Source organism: Rhipicephalus microplus, unplaced genomic scaffold (genome assembly GCF_043290135.1).
Source record: "Rhipicephalus microplus isolate Deutch F79 unplaced genomic scaffold, USDA_Rmic scaffold_178, whole genome shotgun sequence".
Taxonomy (NCBI): Eukaryota; Metazoa; Arthropoda; class Arachnida; order Ixodida; family Ixodidae; genus Rhipicephalus; species Rhipicephalus microplus.
Window position 1 is genome coordinate 122,021 of NW_027464749.1, and position 21,270 is coordinate 143,290.

Consider the following 21,270-nt stretch of genomic DNA (forward strand, 5'->3'; position numbering starts at 1 on the left):
GTTCAAAAAATTCAGGACAATGCTCATCATGGAGCCCTTCTGTTAGAAAAAATCAACGAATTGTTTTCAGAAAACTCTGGGTGGAAGGTTCATATTGACAAGAATACAGAAAATGGTCTCTTGTACATATTGCTTCAATCAGAGCATATGGCCCAGTTACTAGAAAAATACCCTGAAGTGTTGTTCTTTGATGGTACGTATAAAGTTAATAAAGAAGGGTATATCTTGCATTCGATTATGTGTGAAGATGGAACAAGCCATGGGAGGCCTGTATGTTATGCATTTGTTCAGCGGGAGACATCAGAAATATTAACGTCTTTCCTAGAGACATTCCTTTGTTTGAATCCTGTCGTAGAGGAGAAGTGCAAAATTGTGGTAATGGACAAAGATTTAAATGAAATGAATATAATTCAGCAGCTTCTGGCCAAATGTAGAATCTTGTTGTGTTCGTGGCACGTGTTAAAGTACTTACACACGAAAGTGATGCAGCATAAGTCAAACAGTCTAGATAAGAAGTATGTTAAAGATGTAATTACGAAACTGGTTTTTGCACATACCGTAGATATATATCAAAGGCACTTGCAGGACTTGGAAAAAGCACTTGAAAATGACAAAGCCCTTGTGCAGTACTTTTAAGAAAATTGGCACAGCTGCAAGATCATGTGGGTTCATGCTTATCGTGCAAATGCATGTAGTTTAGGAAATAATACTAACAATCGAATGGAAAGCCATAATCAAAAGTTAAAAAATTATCTAACACGTGACATGCGCTTAGTGGAAGCAGTGAAAGCTCTGATAAGGTATGTAACCCACGATGCTCTAGCACTCAGCCATATGCAATATAAAGAAATAAGAACTTGCATTGACACCAGTAAGACTGATAAGTTTTGCAGTGAGGTGTCAGCAAAATACACCGAATATGCTAGAAAATTGGTATGTAAAGAATATGGGCTGTTTATGAAATATCCAGGATACTGTGTTGTCTGTGATGGCAAATGCACCGTTTTTGTTGGCAGTAAGCTTTATGAAGTTACTAATAATATGAGGACATGCATATGCACATTTAATGCGCAGTACCAGCTGCCCTGCAGGCACATTCTTGCAGCTAGATCAAAAAATAATATGGAACTGTTTGATGAAAGTTGTGTGTCAAAGTGCTGGCTTAAATCTGATTTTGTGCAGACCGACCAGACAGTGTCACCAGACAAACTAAGCATTTTAACCACAAGCATGGTAAAAAAGGTACAGCCAGAACTTGATAACTCAGAGGCCAGATATAAATATGCATATGCACGTCTGTTGGAACTTTCAAAGGAAGTGGCTAATGTACTAGCCCAATGTAGCGCAACTGAACTTTGCGAAAAATTGAGCGAGTGTGAGGACTTTTTCCAAAATCTTGTTACTTACCCTAGAAATTAGAAACATGATTCACCCCTTCCTAAAATAGCACAAAGTAATGAACCAGTTAGTGGGGAAGGAAAAAGCTTAGAAAAGTCAAAAGAAGTAAGTAATTCGTGGAGTGTAGACCTGAACGACTATCTATTGGCCAAGTCTGTAGATGATGGCACTATGAAGAAGGGCTCCACAGAAGATAAATCGGAACTGAAAGTGCAATCTGGTCAAGTTAAATCTTATTCAAAAGATGAAATTAACTTTACTATAGCCTCGCATGATGATAAGGTATGTCAGGTTCTAGCAAAGACATCGGACACTAGCTTTTCGCCTAGTGATTTTGCACAGCAACTGACAGCGCTTAGCATACCTCTAGTTAAATCCGCTCGCGGCCGACCACGTAAGAGATGTGCACATGATACGAAGCGGGGAGAAAAAAGACTACGTTTGCATGTTTTGAAAAACTCTCAATTTAAAGAAAAGGCACCTGTGACAGTCGTTGGTAGAACAGTGGAAGAAATTAGTGACCCCATAGCTGACGCGATTTGTGGTCCAAATAATTGCAAACCGTACAAAATAAGTTTCTCTGATTTAGTGGCCTTACAAGGCACGGGATGGCTGTCAGATGCAATCGTAAATGCAGCGCAACTTAATATTTCGCGTCAGTTTCCTGGTCTGTGCAATTATCAGGATGTTCTTCTTGGGGAGAGCTTGACATTTGAGAAGCGAGACAACTTTATTCAAATTCTGCATACTCCTGGGCATTGGGTTACAGTGAAAAATTATGGTGCCCCTACAAACAGTGTTTTTCTGTATGATTCGTTAGACCAGGACATTATGCCAAGTGTAGCAACTCAAGTTATGAACATAATGAGTCTAGCTTCTAATACTCTCACCATTCACGCTAAGGCAGTACAGCGTCAAGAGAACTGTTATGACTGTGGCGTTTTTGCCATTGCTAATGCATTCACCATTGCATCTGGCGTCGACCCGTGCACCGTTGCTTTTGATAAGACGTTAATGCGCAGGCATTTAATATCATGTCTTGCAGACAATGAGATGGTCCATTTCCCTATTGCTACAATGCAAGTGCACAGAATAAAACCAAAGTCAAGTTGCTTTTTTGTTCCAAAGTAATATTGCATGTTTAAACCATTAACAAAATCAGCCTTAAACTGAAACCATATAGTTCTATAGCTGCTGATTTGAGACCTTTCTATAGATTCCAACTCTAGGTTATTAATATACTCGGTCATCATCATTAGCATTCTTAGTTCTTCTGCCTCACAAAGAATTTTAAAATGACATTCTTTGGTCCGTGTTATCCAGTGAGATAACTTTCTACAGGCGTTATTTATCCAGAAAATAATGCAAACCATTATACTATATGCACCTTGCTTTTAAAAACTAAGTGGTCTGAGGAAAAGTTAATAAATTTTGATGCCTATCGGTCAATGAAATGAACTGTGTAAATAACGTATTATTTTTGCGGTATATTTTAGGGACCATGAGCATCCTAGCATGTTGCAACCTTTTTAGATGCTTAACTATATAAATGTATGAAACCTTTTAAAGGGGCCCTAAAGGCATACTGTTGGTGCACTGTTTGTGGTGCACTGTTTGTTCCGTGCTAAGAAAATGCCTTGTTTAAAAAGAAGTTATATATTAAGTGGTCAGCATGCTACAACTGGTATTTAAATAACTTTCCAAGTAGGTCTTCTTGACATTTTGTCCCTTAGGTGGCGTGAAATACAGTAGTAGCAGGCATGGTAGAAGGAAAGTTTTGCTATTATGAGCAGACACCGGTCAGTAGCTTCGCAGAAACTTCTGTGGCACAAGTAGGTAATTTGAGAGAACTTTCACTCCCCCCCCCCCCCCCCCCCGTTTTTGGGGGATGATTGAAGATAGCCATGAGTCTTGTCGGCGGCTCTTAGTTCAAAGAAAAAAATAGAAAGAACCAAGCAGCATGTCATACCGGATTTGGGCGCACGTTAAAGAACCCTAGGGGGTAGAAATTTCCGGAGCTCTCCACTACGGGGTCTCTCATAATCATATGCTGGTTTTGAGACGTTAAACCTTACTTATAAAAAATAGGCATTTCATACCAGATTTTAATGCGCTGAAATCGTCTTTTCTACTGTGGACAGTTTCAGTAATTACTTTTTCTGGGACTCGACTACGTCATTTTATAGAGTTACAGAGTTCGCAGAATATGGCATGGGTGACTGGAGCCTTATCATACATTTACTCCTTTCTTGGTGAACTAAGCCCTGTAGATAATACTGCAGTTAGGCATTCTTAAACTTTCACTCATCATTCGAACAAGAGAAATTTTTTGCCTTTAGCGTCCCTTTCAGATGAAGAAAATTTGTTCCTTTGTGATTAAATGCCTGACTTCATTTTCTAAGCTGTGCTATGTGGAAACACATACTTCGGCAAAATGAAAGCTAATGCGGGCCGCTGGTGAAAATTTACTTTTCCAACTGTAAATAAATTTTATGTGATTGTATTACAATGTAAGATGTTCCTAATGCATTAACAAATAGTTCATATTCTAAACATTTCCTAGAAAACAGCATCATTTCTCGTAAAAGACTAAATGTTTGCTATGGCAAAGTTTGATTCCATTATACTGGCTGCAGTTTGAGGCAGCAGTTCAGCATGGCCTGTATTAGTTTCATATTGTCTAAGTCTCTGGGCGGAGCCTGACCACTACAGAGCGCGTTCTCGGGTGGCGGATAGAGAAACGTTTCATGATGTGAAGTTGCACAAAGCTGCTTCATATCATGGTACAGGCAGTTATGCCCGCGGACCAACAGGCATATAGTCATGGTTTATATTAGTGACAACCATATTTTTGCTGCTGTTAGCGGCCAGTGGTTTTTACACATCACCCAAATTTAACTCAGTGCATATACTTAGACATTGTGATGTACGTGTAACATCAGTGCAGTGCTCATGTTGGTTACCATTCATGAGACCGTAACAAGGACCTGCTGCCAGCCATCATGTCCTGGTCCTGACCTGCCTTTGGGAGGCTGACTCAGCCGTCTAGGTTCGCGAGCGGGTTCCTGCTTCTGGTCACCAGCCACGATGGTGCAATGACCAGCCACCATGGTGCATGCATGGGTAGATCTGTCTGATATAAAGTGTTAATGCAGGCTTGTTAATACGCCGTGAACTTGCTATAAACAGCACTACAACTAGACAAAGAAAGAAGAAACAGAAGCTGCAAGGGACATCCTGTCTCTTGCAGCTCTATCTATCAGATGTTCTGATCTCTCTGCTCACATTTGGAGATTGTTTTCACACTGTGACTGAAGCACTTCTGCCCATGACTTATGGGTGAATTGGGCTTCTCATCTGCTTCAGCCAACAAATACACCTGCAAAGAATGAGTCTGCCACTGTGGATGACACCAGCATTAAAACTACTAGTGACTGTTTTTGTTTCAAATGTTCAGCAGAACTTCATTTATTACAAAGCTATGCTTGTCTTAGTAGTTTGGTAATGGATGCAGTTTCAGTGTGATTGTTTTGCTTTTATTTAAAATTACTTTAATTTTAAATGTTTGACATTTGTGTGTGGAAAACTGGCTCATCCTTTCCTGAAACGAGACCCTGCCTCAGTAAAACGATCCTGCATCGCAGGCATGAGGGCTGAATGGCTGCAGCTACTTCAATGCTGCCCAAGGATTAAGTGTTGATGTTTGAGAGCAGCAGCCATAGGCCGGTAGAAAAAGTGGAACCTATTTAAACTCACTCAAGAAATACATTTCACCATGGAAACTCACTTGGACTCAAATTAACTTAAATTTAGCTCAACAGAACCAATTGGGACTCGCTATACTGTTTGTCAACCACTCTCACTCAGGCTCAAACTTACCAACATATTACTCAGTTCGGCACGGTCAGACTCGCGATTTGACCTGTGTCTGAGTGAGCGAACAGCTGTCACTAGTCGCAATCCAATAAAAATATTTTTATGAAATATGCAGCTCACATCAGAAATTTTTGCCATGAATGTCCCATGAGCGAGTTTGTGAAGGGAGGTCTTGGCGACCTCCTTATCTCCTAACTTGCGCCTCTGTGCAATAACCACATGAACGGTTGTGTGTTGATGTATTCTTGAACAGACTTGATTTGCAATGAAAGCAAATATGATGTCGATAGTTATGCTTATAGGCGGGTATATAGGAACATAGGACAGAAATAAAATGTGGTGCTCACTAAGGCTCAACCAAGAAATACACGTTGAGCTTAGGGCTCACCACCTCAGACTTGCAAATATTTTCCTCACTCGGATTCAAGCTCATTAAAATTTTCCTTAGCCACACTCACTCTAACTCAGACTCATGTAATATTACTCTGCTGTACTCACTCAAACTCACGACTCGATCATAGTCCAAGTGAGCCTGGCCCCATTAACGTCCAATGTGCCATGCTCGAATCAGCCAATCGCTGATACAATGGCTGTAATGGGTAATTTTTGAGCTTGTAGCGCAATTTGTCGAGTGAAAGGAAAGCAATTTTCAGGTGAACTTGAACATTTATTGAGAAATTGTGGCCTTGTGCTGCACAACAATATTTGGCTCACCTGTTCTCGGGAGTCTTGACTACCGATTGGCCGCATTTTACGACCATATTCAATAAGAGTTGCAGGGCCCCTTAAACTTTGAAGAGGTTTTGCGGCAGTGTGAATTCTCTTGGATAGGTGCTTTCACAGCATAGCACTCTATGCTTTAGTGAAATCACCTTCACAGGAGGTTATGTGCAGATCAATGTTAACTATTTGTTCATTGCAAATACTTCAAAATTTTTAACAATTTAAAATCGAGTCGAAGCGAGTTTGCATACAGTACTGTTCCTTCAAATATTCAAAGCATTTGAATATTTGCACAACCCTGCTTTTTTTAGTTAATATATTTGTATTTTTTGCTCTCTCTACACAATTGGTTTCTCCCCTTGTTTTTTTCTCTTTCTCCTCTTTCTAATGGTTCTCCCATCTTCTTTTTCACTCTCTCCTTTGCATCCTCCCTTGCCTTTCCCACCCCTCTACTATTTACTATTTAAGGCTATGATTTCTTCTGTCACCATGCATAAATAGCTGAAGAGTTATTATGCTCAGCTTTCAATTCGCTGGTTCAAATGTTGCCTCGGGTAAGCAAAAAAAAAAACCAAGAAGTATTTTTGTTTTCTTTTCTTCTGCTGCTAAGAAGTGGTTCGTTGCAGATGGGACCCGTATTCTAAAGCGGCACAGGTTCGGAGGTGCCAGTTAGCTTGCCAGTATCCATTAAAATGTTATGACTGGCAGTGCAAGGACCAAGTCTGCAATAGACGCTCATTGGCATACCAGCCAAATGTGGTACGCGTCCAGCAGAAACGCAAAAGGTGTCTGGGTGTGCTGCAGGGAACACGCATCAGCGTCGCTGGGACAGACAGTTCGTGTTTGAGGAGAGGCGCATGCACGGACCGAGGATATGAAAAGCGCGTCGCGTGTGCACTCAGGGCTCTCTCTGTGGCCTTCGTTACGACCAGTACTGTCTCCTGTAAAAGCGCATCTCAACGCCTTGTGTTTTTTACACCTGTAAATATGTAAATAAATCGTGTGTTTCTGTCGTCAAGAAGCCTCTCAAAGGTGTCTTCTTCCCCGGCACCTGGGTGAAAGCCTGTGCCCCTAACCTCGGTCACATCAAGGTGTGCTTCCCAAAAGTATCGCTGTGGTATGTATTGTGTGCTCACAATTGACAACAATGAAGGCATGGCAAAAATTGTTCCTGGTTTATTAACAGCCTTCTTGCAATATGTGCCTGTTTCAAATATATGAGGACTAGGTTTTCTTTTTTTTCAAGTCCTAATTTGTTCGAGAAAAAACTACAGCGAATTCGAGACGCTCATGTTTGGAAGATTTAAGTAGACTTTCCAGCTGCCCCTTTGCATAGTTGCCACTGCAATTAAGGCATCTGTTTTGGCCCCGTAGCAGCTTTTTTATGCCCCCCCCCCCCCACACACACACATTAAAGACAGCCAAGTCAATTCTGTATGCCACTCACTGTCTGTAGATTGTTGTCTACACAACCTGCTTCAATATTTTTATACTGTTTTCACACTTTGCGGCCACCAGGGTTGCCACCTTTTCTTAAACAAAAAACAGGCCCTTCAACGAGAGAAAGAGGGAGGGCCGAGGATACCTGGAGATTAATGTCCAACAATAGACACCATGTCAGGTCTTTGGCATACAGTGCCATTTGAAAATAATATTGCTTTCCTTGAGTCAAATAAACCTGATATAAATGCAAAAATGGCTCACTGAGCTAACCTACTAGTCTAATTGCTGGCATAAAAATATCCATGGTTAGAATAATGCTTCATTTCCATCACTTAAAAAAGAAAAATTGGGTGACCCTTAAGGTTCGCTTTCAATAATTGAACACGATGATACCCTGGCCCTAGTGCGTACTTCAAGCACTTGGTGCATGAAATATTTTCGAACTTGGTATGCACTCACTATGTGGTCTGAAGGAAATGTGTGCAGCAAAATGTGTGCGTTTTGGTATGGCTGGCCACCTTTTAACTATGAAGTCCTTAAGATAATCACATGTTCTGATGCCTGATTACAATGCACACTTGTATCAAGAAATATTACTGTGATATTACATATTGAATTGTGAAGACAGTATACAGGACACATGTGTTTGCAAAGCCTAACATTATTTTCACTGCATTTTCAAGCAGATGAAGTTATTTTCCTTAATTTCCAAGCAGATGTGTGGCTGTGCTGTAGAACGCCTGCTTGCCATGCAAACGGCCTGGGCTTGATCCTCCCGCAAACTGGGAAATTTTTTATTACTTATTTTATTTGCATCTTTCTTAATTTTTCCGGTTGCTCACAAGGTTCATCACTCACAATCAATGATGCCCACGAGATTTTTAAAACTATCGCGTTAAAACTGGCATAAAAGGGTAACAATGTATGACTGATTGAATAAGCTTTTACAGCTCATGCCAAATCACATTGGTGTGATGTTGAAATCCCTAGGTCCATTGTTAGACTACCAAATGTCATGGTTTTCACTTTTATGTCTGTTTAGGGGTACAGCAATTAACTGGCCAGGAAGTGTAAATAGATCTTTATTTGGAAACATGCTGAAGTATGATAAAGTCAAGCTCCCTTTCCCTTGAGTAATTTGAGATGTATATGTATTTTAAAAAAATTGAAATTGCTCCAGCCACAGTTCAAAAAGAGCCCGACGTTTCGAGACCGACTCGGTCCCTTCCTCAGGGGGTGACTGTCTTGGTCATGGAAGTGTCGTCGCGTCGTGTTCTCTCACCACGGCTCCGGCTTTCCCTTTCCACCACGTTTCGGAGACCGTGAACGTACACCGAAGGCATTGTTCCCAGCGAGCGGTTCACGTTGGCAGGCGTATGCTGACATTCAGCACATTCAGCATACGCCTGCCAACGTGAACCGCTCGCTGGGAACAATGCCTTCGGTGTACGTTCACGGTCTCCGAAACGTGGTGGAAAGGGAAAGCCGGAGCCGTGGTGAGAGAACACGACGCGACGACACTTCCATGACCAAGACAGTCACCCCCTGAGGAAGGGACCGAGTCGGTCTCGAAACGTCGGGCTCTTTTTGAACTGTGGCTGGAGCAATTTCAATTTTTTTTAAACTTTTCTACCCAGCCAGACAGATTGCTGTCAAAATGTTTACGTTTATATGTATTTTAAAATGGTGTTTGAAAATCACAGCAGCTGTGCCATTACACTGCTTCGTGGCAAAAGCTTAGTATCGAGTTCTGGAGAATTTCTGCACGTTGCCTGCTGCAGCTCAGACAATCGTTAATCTGGCTTAAAATTATATAGTATATATATTGCATTCTCACTTTCAATTTTGCTTATTGTGGAAAAAACAGGTCACTGACCAATGTCAAACGAAACAATGACGTTTCGGGACCCGTACGGGTCTCTTGTTCACAATGGAATGACGGCTGAGCAACAGGTTCTTATGTAACGTTGAGCGCATGACGCAAAGTCCGGGAGTACACGTGGTTTAGTGTGCCAGATGATCTATTGATTGTGTTACTTGTCGTCTGAATGATTAGTGATTCGAGGTTCAGTCTGGTTGTAAAATTCTTCTCCGTGGCTACGATGCGTGCGTTGTCCCAGCTTATCTCGTGGCCCGTCTTCTCGGCATGCTCTGCGAGTGCATTTGTCACTGTGTGGCCCTTGGCGACGTCATTCTTGTGTTGCATAAGACGTTTGCAGTAATTTCCACTCGTGCCAATGTACACCGATTCGCAATCGGCGCATGGTATCTTGTAGACCACACCAGGAAAGCGTTGCCGAGGGAGAGGATCCTTCACATTTAGCAACTCAGCCTTAAGCTCGCTTGCTGGAACATGCGCGATCTGTACACCACGTTTTCTGAATAGACGGGCTAGAGCTTCGCTTATATTTCGAATATAAGGAATCGATGCCCGCTTTTTTGTAGACGATGTGTTATGCATGGCCTGACTAGTTGACTGCAGTTTATCCATGACGGATTTAGTTGTTTTCCTAATAAAAATCTTGGGGTATCCATTCTTGATCAGGTCATCTTCAATGGTCCGGAGCTCCTCCTGCAGGCTTTCTTCATCGGAACAAATGCGAATCGCTCGTTGAACTAAAGACCGAATCACTGAGCATTTGTGGGCTACCGGGTGAACTGACTCGTAGTCGAGGTATCTACCGGAGTGCGTTGGCTTTCGGTACACAGCGAAGGCGAGGCCTGTGGGAGTACGTTTTACAACTGCATCCAAGAAAGGGAGGCAACCGTCTTTTTCTTCTTCCACAGTGAACTTGATGGAAGTCTCGACGCCATTTAGGCAGTCAAGGAAAGATTGGACGTCTTTCTTCTTTATCACGCAGAAGCAGTCGTCGACGTATCTCAGAAAAACCTTGGGTCTCGGCTGAAATGTTCCCAATGCTTTCTGCTCAATTGCTTCCATTGTGATATTCGCAGTTGTGACCGAAATCGAAGCTCCCATTGCGGTACCGAAAACTTGCCTGTACAATTCACCCTTGTACGAGAAGTAAGTGTTGGATAGGCAAAACCGTAACAAGGTGCACATCTCGGTGACGTCGAACGGTGTGCGATCGGCCAATGTCGTGTCCTTGTGAAGCAATTGTCTGGAAGTGTCTACAGCAAGGTCGACGGGAGCACTTGTGAAGATGGAGCAGACATCAAATGAAACCAGTACTTCGTCGACATCCACAGTGATACTCTTCATTTTGCTTATGAAGTCATTGGTGTTCCGGAGGTTAGTTTCAGTCTTGCCTGCAAGGGGAGCCAGGATGCCGTGAAGATACTTTGAGAGGCTGTATAGGGGTGACCTAGTGAAATCTACTATGGGCCTTAGAGGCGTTCCGCTTTTGTGAATCTTCGGTAAACCGTATATCGCTGGAGCAGAACCATTGGTGCACAGCAGCTGGAAGTATAACCTTTTTGCTGATGCAGGAAGCGTCTGGAAAATACTAGAGAGCGTCTTTTGCAGGCCCGTTTGGACTTTCGAGGTAGGGTCCTTGTTAATCTTGGCGTACGTTGTACAGTCCCCCACTATCTCCGTCATCTTCGACTCATACGTCGACCGGTCAAGCACAACCGTCACGTTGCCTTTGTCCGCAGGAAGTACGGCAATCTTCTTGTTTTTGTGCAATGCCTTAATCGCTTTTTCCTCGTCTTCCGAGAGGACTTGCTGGCAGCCATACTTGCGAATTCTGGATAGTATACCTACTGCTCTCGTACGGATTTCGTCTCGTTCACTTTCTCCAAGTAGACCAATAGCGTTTTCGACAGCACACACGACTTTGCGTGTGTCCGGCTGCTTTGCTTGGTTGAAGTTGAGACCACGGCTCAAAACTTGGCATTCCGCAGGAGTAAGCTCGTATGACGACAAGTTCCTGACCTCGAACATGGGTCCTCTGGTTTTCCTGCCTTTTTCTAGCAAAGAACTCAGTTTGCGCTCTTGTGACGTTTCCTGCTTTTCTGTTCGTCGTCGCGATGCTTGGTTCGCCACGAGATGTATTTCAGGGAGTAATTCAGGCATGATGAATTCCAGCTGGCGTGTTGTGAAGAAAATGTCAGTCTCAAGGCGCTTCACAGTCTGCTTGCAGTCTTCTATCCGTGCTTGAAGAAGCTGCCGTTCAGCTTTCGAAATGACTTGATGACCGAATGCCGATTTCACAGGGTGCTTTAGCTGCAAAGATTTTGGGATGAGTTGCTTGGACTTACAGGTTATGTTGAAACGCAGGTGCGTCTTGAAGGCTGCCAGTCGTGTAGATGCACTCAAGAACTGACGAATCCTGGTGATAGCCGTTTGTCCATACTTGTGGCGGATGCTCACGTAGTCAAGAGTTCGACGGAATGCCGTCTGGTCAGGTAAAAGCATTGTTGAAAAAGACGCACCTTCAAGACGCACCTGCGTTTCAACATAACCTGTAAGTCCAAGCAACTCATCCCAAAATCTTTGCAGCTAAAGCACCCTGTGAAATCGGCATTCGGTCATGAAGTCATTTCGAAAGCTGAACGGCAGCTTCTTCAAGCACGGATAGAAGACTGCAAGCAGACTGTGAAGCGCCTTGAGACTGACATTTTCTTCACAACACGCCAGCTGGAATTCATCATGCCTGAATTACTCCCTGAAATACATCTCGTGGCGAACCAAGCATCGCGACGACGAACAGAAAAGCAGGAAACGTCACAAGAGCGCAAACTGAGTTCTTTGCTAGAAAAAGGCAGGAAAACCAGAGGACCCATGTTCGAGGTCAGGAACTTGTCGTCATACGAGCTTACTCCTGCGGAATGCCAAGTTTTGAGCCGTGGTCTCAACTTCAACCAAGCAAAGCAGCCGGACACACGCAAAGTCGTGTGTGCTGTCGAAAACGCTATTGGTCTACTTGGAGAAAGTGAACGAGACGAAATCCGTACGAGAACAGTAGGTATACTATCCAGAATTCGCAAGTCTGGCTGCCAGCAAGTCCTCTCGGAAGACGAGGAAAAAGCGATTAAGGCATTGCACAAAAACAAGAAGATTGCCGTACTTCCTGCGGACAAAGGCAACGTGACGGTTGTGCTTGACCGGTCGACGTATGAGTAGAAGATGACGGAGATAGTGGGGGACTGTACAACGTACGCCAAGATTAACAAGGACCCTACCTCGAAAGTCCAAACGGGCCTGCAAAAGACGCTCTCTAGTATTTTCCAGACGCTTCCTGCATCAGCAAAAAGGTTATACTTCCAGCTGCTGTGCACCAATGGTTCTGCTCCAGCGATATACGGTTTACCGAAGATTCACAAAAGCGGAACGCCTCTAAGGCCCATAGTAGATTTCACTAGGTCACCCCTATACAGCCTCTCAAAGTATCTTCACGGCATCCTGGCTCCCCTTGCAGGCAAGACTGAAACTAACCTCCGGAACACCAATGACTTCATAAGCAAAATGAAGAGTATCACTGTGGATGTCGACGAAGTACTGGTTTCATTTGATGTCTGCTCCCTCTTCACAAGTGTTCCCGTCGACCTTGCTGTAGACACTTCCAGACAATTGCTTCACAAGGACACGACATTGGCCGATCGCACACCGTTCGACGTCACCGAGCTGTGCACCTTGTTACGGTTTTGCCTATCCAACACTTACTTCTCGTACAAGAGTGAATTCTACAGGCAAGTTTTCGGTACCGCAATGGGAGCTTCGATTTCGGTCACAACTGCGAATATCACAATGGAAGCAATTGAGCAGAAAGCATTGGGAACATTTCAGCCGAGACCCAAGGTTTTTCTGAGATACGTCGACGACTGCTTCTGCGTGATAAAGAAGAAAGACGTCCAATCTTTCCTTGACTGCCTAAATGGCGTCGAGACTTCCATCAAGTTCACTGTGGAAGAAGAAAAAGACGGTTGCCTCCCTTTCTTGGATGCAGTTGTAAAACGTACTCCCACAGGCCTCGCCTTCGCTGTGTACCGAAAGCCAACGCACTCCGGTAGATACCTCGACTACGAGTCAGTCCACCCGGTAGCCCACAAACGCTCAGTGATTCGGTCTTTAGTTCAACGAGCGATTCGCATTTGTTCCGATGAAGAAAGCCTGCAGGAGGAGCTCCGGACCATTGAAGATGACCTGATCAAGAATGGATACCCCAAGATTTTTATTAGGAAAACAACTAAATCCGTCATGCGTAAACTGCAGTCAACTAGTCAGGCCATGCATAACACATCGTCTACAAAAAAGCGGGCATCGATTCCTTATATTCGAAATATAAGCGAAGCTCTAGCCCGTCTATTCAGAAAACGTGGTGTACAGATCGCGCATGTTCCAGCAAGCAAGCTTAAGGCTGAGTTGCTAAATGTGAAGGATCCTCTCCCTCGGCAACGCTTTCCTGGTGTGGTCTACAAGATACCATGCGCCGATTGCGAATCGGTGTACATTGGCACGAGTGGAAATTACTGCAAACGTCTTATGCAACACAAGAATGACGTCGCCAAGGGCCACACAGTGACAAATGCACTCGCAGAGCATGCCGAGAACACGGGCCACGAGATAAGCTGGGACAACGCACGCATCGTAGCTACGGAGAAGAATTTTACAACCAGACTGAACCTCGAATCACTAATCATTCAGACGACAAGTAACACAATCAATAGATCATCTGGCACACTAAACCACGTGTACTCCGGGACTTTGTGTCATGCGCTCAACGTTACATAAGAACCTGTTGCTCAGCCGTCATTCCATTGTGAACAAGAGACCCGTACGGGTCCTGAAACGTCATTGTTTCGTTTGACATTGGTCAGGGACCTGTTTTTTTTTCAACAATGCCTTTACCTGACCAGACGGCATTCCGTTGAACTCTTGACTAAATTTTGCTTATTATGCAATTTAACTTACCCTTCGTGAATTCATCGATATTTTTCACATAATAACAGAAATTTGCAGAACTTCATGCCTAAAAATAGTGTGACACAATCTTCACTAAAATATGGGCATCAATTTATGAGAAAAAAGTGGGACGCATGTGGCTCATCGACTCATGAAGCATCTTTGAATAAATGGGGCAACACATGTCACATTGTCTCATAAGGGCACTAAGCTGTAATTCTGCTGCCAAATTTCTTGCCCAAAAAGGCCCAATGGAAGCAGTACAGAGGAACACTTCTAAAACTGTGGAAGAAAAATTGCAGTGAACCTTAATTTCAGATTTTCTACGCAATTCTGCGCCTCTTCTTGTGGCATTGAGCCTAGCGGCTCGGTCCCAAGGTCTTCACATACACGTACCCTTTCAGCTTGTGTCTGTCTCGTCGGTAGGTGGCGATAATATTGAAACTCGTCGAAAACAAGGAGAAAACAGCAGGCATAGATGAGTGCACGCATTCATATGAAAATAAAGAAAAAGGAGAATATTGCTTTTCATTCACATTTGACGAAGCTGTGTCTATGCATGTCTTGTCTTGTATCTGCAACGAATAAGGGCAAACATCTCAGTTAAGCCTGCATTTTCGCAAGTAATTAAAATTGTGGTAATGAATCATGGCAAGCCACTTTGACGTGGTGTCAATGCACCGAATGCTGTAAGTGTGTTAACAAATGCTGCATCATATTCGTGAACTCTATTCAGGTGTGACATATTTGCTTTTCTCATATATCTTGCATGATTTGATGATCTTGAAAATTCGTGTTCTCTTTGGCTTCCTGGCTGTATGAAGCAGCAATTTTGCCATATTTTTCCTTTGGCACGAAATTTTAGCAAGAGTGTCTTAGCCACAGCTTTTGGTCTCATTGCCTCTCCTTATAATTATAAAAATATCAAAGAATGTGCTGTTTTGTGGCATCCATCAAACATGAAAAAAACAGTTATGCGTGTATGCTATGTTGTTAGGCTATGCAAGGAACTGCTTCATTTTTCATTCGAGTGCACTTCCACAATGATTTTAGGCAGATATATTTTTTGCAATTTAGAAAGAAAATCTATAGTTGCATGCTTAAATTCTTTAAAAATCTGAACAGAAAAATACCATAAATTTGAAACTTTAGCTACCTGGTACGCAATATGACACTGGCTGAAAAAGAAATATTAACAGAATAAAAGATTTTAAATACAACGTATCACTGATACTATGCATTGTAAATGTGCAATATATAGTTTCTCAGTTTCCTTAATGTTTCTGGTACACCACAACTGGAAGGCATTGTGCTGATGGCAACGTAAAGTGGTAGAGAAAGTTTTACTGAGGAAAAAGTGGGATGCATTCATCCTATTAACCATCAAAAGGTTAAGAAATTGATGCTCAGCAGTGGAGCTTCCTCCACAGCAACAAAAAACCTGCATTGAACCACAGTGCATGCAACACCATCTCTCCAGCACTTTGCTCATGCACTCTGTCATGGCAGAATTTGGTACCAATGCAGTGAACAGCTGTAGGCCACTGTTTTCAACATGTGTTGCATATAAGACTCCATCAGCAACAACGGTTGGTGAAAACTGTTTCATTGCCTTTTTTGTGTTGCCAATGCATGATTAGACATTCTGAATTACGAGCTTTCCAGTGACATAAAAGAAATGTACATTAAAAAAATTGATTGGCCGTAGAAAATAATCAGGCCCTAGAAATCCACAAAGAAAGGGTAAGTATTCATTGGTACAAGCACATTCCTGGAGCTGAGTAGCCAGCTGCGCTACACAACTTCTCAAGTCTTTCTTCTTTTAATGTGCCAGGGCGGATGCTGTGTATCATACTGTTCCACAAGTTTTCTTTTATTTTGGTGTACTTAACATTTTAAAACATTAGTAAACTTTTAAAACATATACAGTTTTGCAAATCATGACTGTTGAATCGAACACAACAAAATTAAATTTGGAGTGTTAAATCATTTAATATTTCTAGAGATTGACTCACACTTGTCTAAAACACCCAGCCGACCGCTCCAGTTGCTGTTTTCTGCTGAAATATGTTAATGCCGACGCCGTATGAATATCTAACATGGCATACGGCGTGCTAGGCCTTTGTGCGATTTAAGCGTGAAGCGATAATTTAAGCATGTAGCTAAGGTGACGTAGAAGCCGTCACTAACAAGAGCCATGCGCTCCGCTGCTCTGGACAAGTGTGATTCCACCTGTACAGCTGCAGTGTTGGCATTTTTTTGGTGCATGAAATTCTCCATGCTCACTTTACATCTGGTCTATTATATAAAAACATGGACATAAAAAGAATAACAAATAAAACCTTCTAGGTCTGAGTGAGAATAGAAGCCAAGCTGCTTGAGTGGCAAGCAGGCATTCTACCACAAAGCCATGTGCCTGCTCAAAAATAATTTTCATGCTTTACAAATACACGCGTCTAGTATACATGCTTCACAATACAATATGTAATATCGCAGTATTTCATGATACAAATGTACATTGCCACTGGCCATCAGAACATGTAATTATCATAATGACTTCGTTGTTTAAAGCAGCCACGAAAAACAAAAGGCACAAATGCTACTGGGGTATTCTCTTAGGACCACGTACTGGGTGCATATCAAGTTTAAAAACATTTCATGCACATAGTTGCTTGTGGTTTAAAGCATACTACCCAGTACCTGTATTGCGTGGTCTATCTATCCTGTGTCCCATCTCTGCGCTCTTCGAAGTAACTATGTGTACGTATCAACAAGCTCGCTTAGCCACTGTGACGGACGGCTATTTTCGGCGACACCGCGTCACGGCAATTAACGGGTGCCGTACTCCCCGACTGACCGTGAGAAACGGCGGCACATGAAAGGGAACCGATAAGTGCAAAATGGGGTGCTCTCCTTAGAACGTCGCCGCCGACGGTTAATCCTTTTGTAACTGTGGCGGCGTCTGCAAGGTCGTAGAAGGCCGCGGTATACCCCGTACAAGGATTAGACTACAAGACGTCCGGCTGAGAGCTAAGTGGTTGACCGTTCCCACGGAGAGAAGCGTGGGAAACGCTCTGGTGGCCAAGCCGTATGACAACAACCCGACAGGTTGTCACTCTCGCTAGTTGCGGGCCCTCTCCCTATTAAAAAGGGGTGGGGTCAAAATATTTTTGGGGCGGAGTTTCCCCTCAATTAAACGCGCATGATTGGACCCAGGTAGAGGTCTCTTGTCCCCGAGGAAGAGCGAGGAGACACGAGGGGGATTTAAGCGCAGGATTTTGCCCTGCTAGGCAGACTAGTCGCTGACCAAGATGGTGTAGAAACAGATCAACAAGCATCTCTTCTAGAAGTTTTTAGTGTGGCTCTGTATCGGCTGGCCACCTAAACTTAGCCGTTCGTCTAGTTGTGACGCGATATTAACGTCTGCAACGTAGACATCGGGACTTCGCCTCGAGTTAGCTCAACCTGCTCGAAGTCACCTGCAAGCACTAGCCTCCCGGAGCCACCAGCGTTGCAACACCGCCGACATCGCAGTCGTGCCAGAACTCTCTTCGACTTCTCGCATCCGATCGTCGGGGACTCAACGCTGCCGGTCATCACACGTATGCCTTCACCTGTTTATATCTTCGAACTTTCTACTCCGTAGTTCTATTGTTGTTAGTTTGTGTAGTTTGTGATAGTTCTCTCTCGTAAGCTGATTTATTGTTTCTGTTATATATGTCTTTAGTTGTATCAAGTGTCAATGTATGTTGTTAGTCGTATTGAAGTGTTGTATTAGATCCCGTGTGCTGCAATATCACTAAAGTTTGTTTTGTTTTCCCACGTCTCTGATTTCTTCACTGTCTCTGCTTGCGTACGGAACGAACCAACCTGCTGTCATTCCCGTCGCCGACTTCGCGCTGGCGACGCTAGAGTGGCAGCTTGTAACAGCCACCATTTAGAAATCCATTACGCAGACTGCAACTATATGCGAAACCCTTACTAGCACAAGCCACTTTAAACATTGATTACGTAGTAATAATCTGCAGTATAAACTTTTCAAGTAATGTTACCCTGCAAAAAGTATGCACTAGGTGATTGGAGTATGCACTAGGGATAGGATATCACTGTTGTGTTCTACTCAAACCTTGAGGGTCCCCTAATTTTTTTCATCAAACGATTGTAAGATTCATAGATAGTAATGTTCGACAAGCATGGTATTGTAAATAATCACCCTTTTGGTCTATACTAGAAGAGTGAAGGGAGTGTTGTTAGGAGTGAATTTACAGGCTGTTAGGAGTGTATGGAAAATTTGACAGATTGTTGTGTAAGTATGCAAGCATTAGGGCATGTCAGTTCATATTAAATACCTGAAAAACATCACAGGCAGGAGTCCTGATAGGACGCTTGAAAGCATTTCATCCTAGGAAAGAAGTGATGTGTCATTGACACATCTGTTGAAACTTGGAAGGTCAGAAAAGTATTTCAAGAGTAGGTATGTGACGTTTCTTGACAATACATGACTGTGACATTGCACACTTCCATACTGCAGATGTGTCTGTTTCCTAACATACTTGCCAGCAAAGCCACAACAGGGTGTTTATCAATTTAATTTTTTTCAAATTTAGTGATTTTTCCAGGCTTTTCACATAGATTAAAAGCAAACTCCAAGACCATATTGTCTTCTTGGAAAATGTGCGGTGGAAAGAACACTTTAGCAGTAAAAAAATAAAATAAGAGGCACTCATATAAAACAAATGAACACATTTTACACACACACTCATAATGTTGTGAGCGTATGTGGTAAATATGAAAAAATGTGTATCTGGTCAAAACAAAACTTGTGACCCAGGCACTGAGGAAGTTGGCTGTTTGGTTTTCGGAACAACCAGAACACAACCACACAAATAAAATCAACTGCAGCTGCAAGTTTGAAGGAGCCTGCGATAGTCCAACAGTGCAGCCAATGCTGCTAGGAAACGTAAAGGTGGCGCTATCTCGTGGCATTCGTATAAAACAAGGATGCAACAGCCCAGCCAGTTCGCTTACTGGAGCACATTCTAGTTCATTATAATGGCTATAGCCTGCAGGCCATTTAGGATTGGATTATATTATTTTGATCTAGACTGCTGTATTTACTAATGATTTGCATCACCGTACATGTCTAAAATATACTTTTCAGCAAAAAGGAGTACTTACGTATTTTATGCGACCTTGTCTTGACAATAACTAACAACAATGTCGCAACAACGAAACTCTAGAGCAAAATTTACTTTATCCTTTTTTTCACTCTCTTTTTTTTACACAATGCACACATGCTTGTTGGTGTTTTATTTCTCTGGGTTCTGACACGTGGAGCACAATGAAAGTACTCAGACACCTGCAATAAAAGCTGCGGTAGCGTTTGAAGCGCTGATGTTTGAATATGGGGTGGAAAAAAGGAATCTGTCAGACCGCAACTGCTTCCCCGATTCCATAGGTAAATAAAAGATGCAGAATCGTGAGTTAGGCAAATTGGTGAGTGTTCACCGTAGAATATTTTACAAAGGAACGGGTTAGAATCAGTCAGCGAGGGTCACAGCACTGATTTCACAACTGAAATTTATTTGGAAAAGGAAAGAACATATATAGAAAATATTGACTCATAAAAACTATGCACATGTACACATGTGTTACAACACAGAATGATTCATGTCTTCTCTAAGACCTTATGTTCTTCATCTAGACGAGTGTCACATGAAATACTTATGCACTTGTTGTTAGACCTAATGAAAATGCTTCGGCTACTTCACACATGCACTAATCAACATGTCAATATTTGATATTTGTTTTCTACAAGTGGGGCACACACAGGGCTGGGTAGTATCACAATAGTATTTAAGAGATACTTTTGAGTGTCTGTATTGCTGTATCAAGGCACTTTTAAAAAATGTATTTGTATCTCAGTAGTGAAATACTTTTACGGTGTATCGCATGTATCGCGATACTATTCAGGACACGGGTATCTTGTTACTTTTTTTTTTCGTAAACGAGCTGAGACGTGTTGACAATGGGGAAAAAAATTTCTGCTGTGACCTTGGCAGTCCACGGCAAGATATGCACCCACCATTTCTACATTTCTGCTGAGGGCGAAACTGACTCCTACCTTCTTGAAAGCGAGCTAGTTGCTTTGCTACCCGCATCCCATGATGTGTTTGAATAATGGCCTGCTTCAGCGTGACAACTATGTTATACTGCTATATTGAATTCCAGCACAGATATTTTTATTGTGAGGAGTATTGTATACTGCACAACGGGCACCATTTTTTAAATGTATTTCCTCATGCCGATTGAACGAGTAGTGTTTGTTTTTCTCGTTTTTTTTTACTTTTCTTTTGCAGTGCCCATTTGAAAACTGGAGCTTATTGCGGAAGCCACAAACCACCCAAAGAGAATTAGGTGCCGTGTGCCATCTACGATACTTCTTTCTGCAGAGCATTTCTGAAAAACGCCAGCATGGCCAAACATCGATTCGAAAGAGGTCTTTTTGAGTTTCCTTTCGCATTCCTTGTTTTGTCCGTTCTTAATTCTTTCTGCCTTTTCTAAGATGATTCTAGAAAACACTAAACCTTCAACTGGAAGTTCGTTTGTTTATGGTTCCAGCACTTCGCTTGAACTATGCTCCTTCTAGCATAACTAATAATGTTGCTGTCGAGTTCCGAATTTCAGTGTACAATGTGTGTGACTGATGCTCTCATATGGCATAGTTTTTTATTGCAACTGATATCTGTAAATATGTGGTTATTAACAATTATGTGCAGTGTGAGCATCCTTTGTAATGCCTTAATGACACTCGGAGAATGGTGAAAATATAATAAGTGAATTTCATTTGCAAGTTTCAATGTGCTGCACATTTTAAATATTATGCTGCACATAACAAATGTTTTTATGGAGTATAACTATCCCCGGCATAGACAAAAGTATTTTAGTATATGTATTCTGGA